Source organism: Somniosus microcephalus, unplaced genomic scaffold (genome assembly GCF_052327205.1).
Source record: "Somniosus microcephalus isolate GS21.2 unplaced genomic scaffold, FLI_Smic_1.0 unresolved_chr5, whole genome shotgun sequence".
Classification (NCBI taxonomy): Eukaryota; Metazoa; Chordata; class Chondrichthyes; order Squaliformes; family Somniosidae; genus Somniosus; species Somniosus microcephalus.
In genome coordinates, this window is record NW_028225183.1 from 25,795,776 (window position 1) to 25,801,603 (window position 5,828).

Below are 5,828 nucleotides of genomic sequence, written 5' to 3' on the forward strand. Positions count from 1 at the left end.
AGTTGCTGTTAAACATTTTGGTTAATGAGTTGCTGCCCAAAAACATTTTGGTTAATCAGTTGCCCCTTCAACTTGCGGCTGCGGTTGCTACAATTAGTGTTTTCGGGCTTAATACACGCTAAGGGGGGTGCATGGCCGACCGTAGCCGGGATGGAGGCTGTTATTTCGGTGTTATTTCTGAGTCGCCTTGCCATAATTTGGTTACTGAGTTGCTGTTAAAGATTTTGGTTAATTAGTTGCTTCAAATGTTTTTGGTTATTGAGTTGTTCCAAAAGTATTCGGTTAATGAGTTGCTGCCCAAAAACAATTTGGTTAATCAGTTGCCACTTCAACTTGCAGCTGCAGTTGGTTACAATTAGTGTTGTCGGGCTTAATATTCGCTAAGGGTGTGCATGTCCGACCGTAGCCGGGATGGAGGCTGTTATTTCGGTGTTATTTCTGAGTCGCCTTGCCATTATTTGGTTAATGAGTTGCTGTTAAAGATTTTGTTTACTGAGTTGCTGTTAAAGATTTGGGTTAATGAGTTGCTGCAAAATAATTTGGTTAATGAGTTGCTGCCCAAAAACAATTGGGTTAATCAGTTGCCACTTCAACTTGCGGCTGCGGTTGGTTATAATTAGTGTTGTCGGGCTTAATACTCGCTAAGGGGGTGCATGTCCGACCGTAGCCGAGTTGGAGGGTGTTATTTCGGTGTAGTTTTTAATTTTTTCTCGATGTGGCTGATGGAGGTGGGTTTTTTTCTGTGGAAGATAGGAGTGTGGGTTGTGGGAAGCGAGGTTGCTGGTCGGATTTTGTGTGTGTGGTGCAGTATTGTCAAGGCGAGTGTGGGTTGTGGGAAGCGAAGTTGATGGTGGGATTCTGTGTGAGTGGTGCAGTATTGTCAAGGCGAGTGAGGGTTGTGGGAAGCGAAGTTGATGGTCCGATTTTGTGTGTGTGGTGCAGTATTTGCAAGCCGATTGTCCATTCTCGTAAGCGAAGTTGATGGGCCGCTTTTGTGTGAGGTTGGAAGTAGTATTGTCAAGGCGATTGTCCATTCTCGTAAGCGAAGTTGATGGGCTGCTTTTGTGTGAGGTTGGAAGTAATATTGTCAAGGCGAGTGTCCGTTCTCGTAAGCGATGTTGATGGGCCGATTTGTTGTGAGTGGTGTTAATGTGTGCTATTTGCAGTGTATGAATTGCCAGGCTGGCCAAGGCGTTGCTTCTGGGAATTGCTGGGGCCTGGGCTGTTTAGAAAGGCCGGTGGCGGGCGCTCCGTTCCCGACTCCCGTGTCCGATTAGGGTGGGGGATGGCTCGTTGGAAAGCCCCGGCGCTGGCGCAGACTATATTGCCGGACTGGTCCCTGGCGAGTTGGGCAAAGTGTCGCAGTCCGGCAGCGGGTAACAGGCCACCGGTCAGCGGCAGCTTATCGGGGATAACTTCGGGAAGGAAAGTCCGATCCGGTCAGGGTTAACTGCCACTGAACGGGGTGGCGGGGCCGCACAGAGCAGTAGCGGGCTTGTGTAACTGCCTCTTGGCCCGGCCGAGGTACAGCCGCTGGCTGGAGACCACTTTCCGACTGCTGAGCCGGTGCCGCGGGGACCCACCTTGACGCGCCGGCTGTCCGAGCAAGCCAGGGTCAAGGGGCATCCAAGGGTATCGGAACGGAGTCGGTCCGACACAGGGAAGTCGGGTGCCCGTCGCTCCGAATCCAGCCCGGGGTTTACGTCTGACCAACGGGACGGCCGTTTGGACCCGGTTGGCCTGGAAGGGGTCCTCAACGGCGGTAGATTGCCTGGGTTTGGCCGGCCGGCAGTCGAACGCCTTTCGCTCCGGACTCCCGTGTCCGATTTCGGTCAAGGAGGGCTCGTTGGAAAGCCCCGGCGCTGGCGCATACGATATTATCGGAGTGGACCACGGCAAGTTCGGATAAGTCTCGCTGTCCCGTACCGGCTGCCGTGCCGTCGGTCAGCGGCAGCTTATCGGGGATAACTTCGGGAAGAAAAGTCCGATCCGGTCGGGGTCAATTGACGCTGAACGGGGTGGCGCGGCTACACAGACCAGTACCGCGCTTTTGTAGCTGCCTCTTTCCGGGGCCGAGGTACAGCCGTTGGCTGGAGACCGCTTTCCGTCAGTTGGGTCGGCGGGGCGGGGCCGGTCCTGCACGCGCGAGCTGCCTGGGCAAGCCAGAGGCAAGCGGCAGCAGGCGGAACCGGAAAGGAGTCGGTCCGACACCGGGAAGCCGGGTGCCCGTCGCTCGGAAGCGAGCCCGGGGTTTTCGTGTGTAAACAGGCAGGCCTTTGGACCAGGTTCGGCCAGGCGGCAGTGGAGCACACAGACACTCACATGCACTGAGAGAGACAGAGAGAAGAGAGAGATACACAGAGTGAGAAAGACAAAGTCAACTCAGTAACTGAAATTTGAAAACTGACAACTGGGTAACCAAAAGGCAGAGCGACAAATGAGTAACCAAAGAGGCAACTCATTAACTGAATACTTGGCATTCACATTGGGGACGGTGGTTCGATGTGAACGCATTCGGCCGCCTTACCGGGGCCTCGGGTGCTGCTTTCCCGCTTGGGGAACCGAGTTGGGGTCGGCAAATGGCCTTGTTCATTGTCTGAAACACTGGTTAATGAGTTGTCAAGGTAGGAAATCATAGACCAAAAGGGCAACTCAGTAACTGAAATTTGAACATCGACAACTGGTTAACCAAAAGTCAGAGCGACAAATGATCAACCAAGGAGGCAACTCCGTAACTGAATACCTGGCATTCACATTGGGGACGGAAGTCATAGATACATAGATACATAGAAGATAGGAGCAGGAGTAGGCCATTCGGCCCTTCGTGCCTGCTCCGCCATTCGATGAGATCATGGCTGATCCTTTAATTCAGTATCCCGTCCCCGCCTTCTCTCCGTAACCCTTAACCCCTTTTGCCCGTAGAAATATATCTAATTCCCTCTTAAATATATTTAATGAGCTGGCGTACACTGCCCTCTGTGGCAATGAGTTCCACAGGTTCACCACTCTCTGAGTGAAGAAATTCCCCCTCATCTCTGTCCTAAATGGTTTAGCCCTTATCCTTAAATTATGTCCTCTAGTTCTGTTCTCACCCGCCAAGGGAAACATTCCTTCTGCATCCAGTCTGTCTAGACCTGTCAGAATTTTATACACTTCTATGAGGTCCCCTCTCAATCTTCTAAACTCCAGTGTGTACATCCCTAAACTACATAGTCTCTCCTCATAGGTCATTCCCGCCATTCCTGGTATCAGCCTGGTGAATCGCCGCTGCACCCCCTCCATGGCAAGAACATCCTTCCTCAGATGAGGCGACCAAAACTGTACACAGTACTCGAGGTGTGGTCTCACCAGTGCCCTGTACAGCTGCAGCAAGGTATCCCTGTTCCTGTATTCTAACCCTTTTGCTATGAAGGCCAGCATACCGTTTGCCTTCTTGACCGCCTGTTGCACCTGCATGCTCGCCTTCAGTGACTGGTGTACAAGAACACCCAGGTCTCTCTGTACTTCCCCCTCTCCCAATCTATTGCCATTTAAATAATAATTTGCCCTCCCGTTCCTGCACCCAAGGTGGATAACTTCGCACTTGTCCACATTATAGTGCATCTGCCATTTATCCGCCCAATCGCCCAGTCTGTCCAAATCGCTCTGGAGCTTCCTGGTCTCTTCCTCTGAGCCCACCCCCCCTCCTAGTTTAGTGTCGTCTGCAAATTTGGAAATGCTGCATCCGACTCCCTGATCCAGGTCATTAATGTAAATTGTGAACAGCTGGGGGCCCAGGACAGATCCCTGTGGTACCCCACTTGTTACTGCCTGCCATTCAGAAAATGAGCCGTTTATTCCAACTCTCTGTTTTCTATCTGACAGCCAGTTCCCTATCCACGCCAAAACTTTCCCCTTTATCCCATGAGCCTCAATTTTCCATGCTAATCTTTTATGTGGGACCTTATCGAAGGCCTTTTGGAAGTCCAGGTACACCACATCTACTGGCTCTCCCCCATCTATTCTACCAGTTACTCCCTCAAAAAATTCCAATAGATTAGTCAAGCACGATTTACCCTTTGTAAATCCATGTTGACTCTGTCCTATCCTGTCCCCATTTGCTAAGTGCTCCGCTATTTCATCCTTAATGATGGACTCCAGCATTTTGCCCACAACTGATGTAAGGCTTACAGGTCTGTAATTACCTGCTTTTTCCCTACCCCCCTTTTTGAATAGTGGGGTAACGTTAGCTACCCTCCAATCCATCGGCACTGTTCCCGAGTCTAATGAATTCTGAAAAATCATCCTTAGTGCATCCGCTATCTCTAGGGCCACCTCCTTCAGTACCCTAGGATGCATGTTATCAGGCCCTGGGGATTTGTCCACCTTCAATCCCTTTAGCTTCCTTAACACCATATCCTTAGAGATATTGATTTGCGTCAGTTCCTCCTTTGCCAATGTCCCTATTTTTCCCGATATCCCAGGGAGGTTTTTTGTGTCTTCCTTCGTAAAGACTGACCCAAAGTATGCATTTAGTTGATCTGCCATTTCCTTATTTCCCATTATATATTCCCCCGTATCTGACTGCAATGGACCAACTTTGGTTTTCACCAGTCTTTTCCTTTTGATATACTTATAAAAGCTTTTGCAGTTAGTTTTTATATTTTCCGCCAGCTTGTTTTCGTAAGCTATTTTGCCCCTCTTGATTATGCCCTTTGCCCTCCTTTGCTCTATCTTAAACTGTTCCCAATCTTCCGCTCTGGCGCTTTTTTTGGCTATTTTATACGCCCTATCTTTGGATTTTATGCTGTCTCTAATTTCCCCTGTTATCCACGGTTGAGTCACCTTTTTAGATTTCCTTTTATGCCAGATTGGTATAAACAATTTTTGCAATTTTGTCATTCTATCTTTAAATGTTTGCCATTGTTTATCTACCTCCAGTCCTCCCAGGAACGTTGTCCAATCAGACCTACTCAGTTCCCGTCTCATGGCATCATAATTCCCCTTGTTTAAATTCAGGACCTTAGTCTCTGAGTCAATTTCTTCGCTCTCCATTTCGAGTGAGAAATCGATCATGTTATGATCGCTCTGACCCAAGGGTCCCCGTACAACAAGATTACTGATTAGTCCCTTCTCATTGCACAGTACCCAGTCCAATATAGCCTGTTCCCGAGTTGGTTCCTCGACATATTGATCCAGATAACCATCCCTCAAACACTCAAGGAATTCCTCCTCCTCATTATTTTTACTGATTAGGCTAGTCCAATCTATATGTAAGTTAAAGTCACCTATGATGACAGCTGTGCTCTTATTGCACGCTTCTCTAATTTCCCTCGTGATGCCCTCCCTAACCTCTATTTTACTATTTGGAGGCCTATATACCACTCCTATTAATGTTTTTCGCCCCTCGCTATTTCTTAGCTCCACCCATATAGATTCTGTATTAACTGAGTTAATATCCTTCCTTTCAATTGCATTTATCCCCTCTTTTACTAGCAATGCTACCCCTCCTCCCTTTCTTTTTTGTCGATCCTTCCTAAATACTGAATACCCCTGTATGTTAAGCTCCCAGCCCTGCTCACCCTGCAACCATGTTTCCGTAATCCCAATTAGGTCATAATTATTAACCTCTATTTCCACAGCTAATTCATCTACCTTGTTCCTGATGCTTCTCGCATTAAGGTATAAAACCCTCAGGCTTTTTTTATGCTCACATTTTTTATGAATTAGTTTGGCCCTTTGTTTTTTGTTCCTCACCCTTTTATCATTTATTTCTGTCTGCCTTTCACTTTCCTCTATTTCACTACATAGGTTTCTAGCCCCCTGCCATACTAGTTTAAATGCTCCCG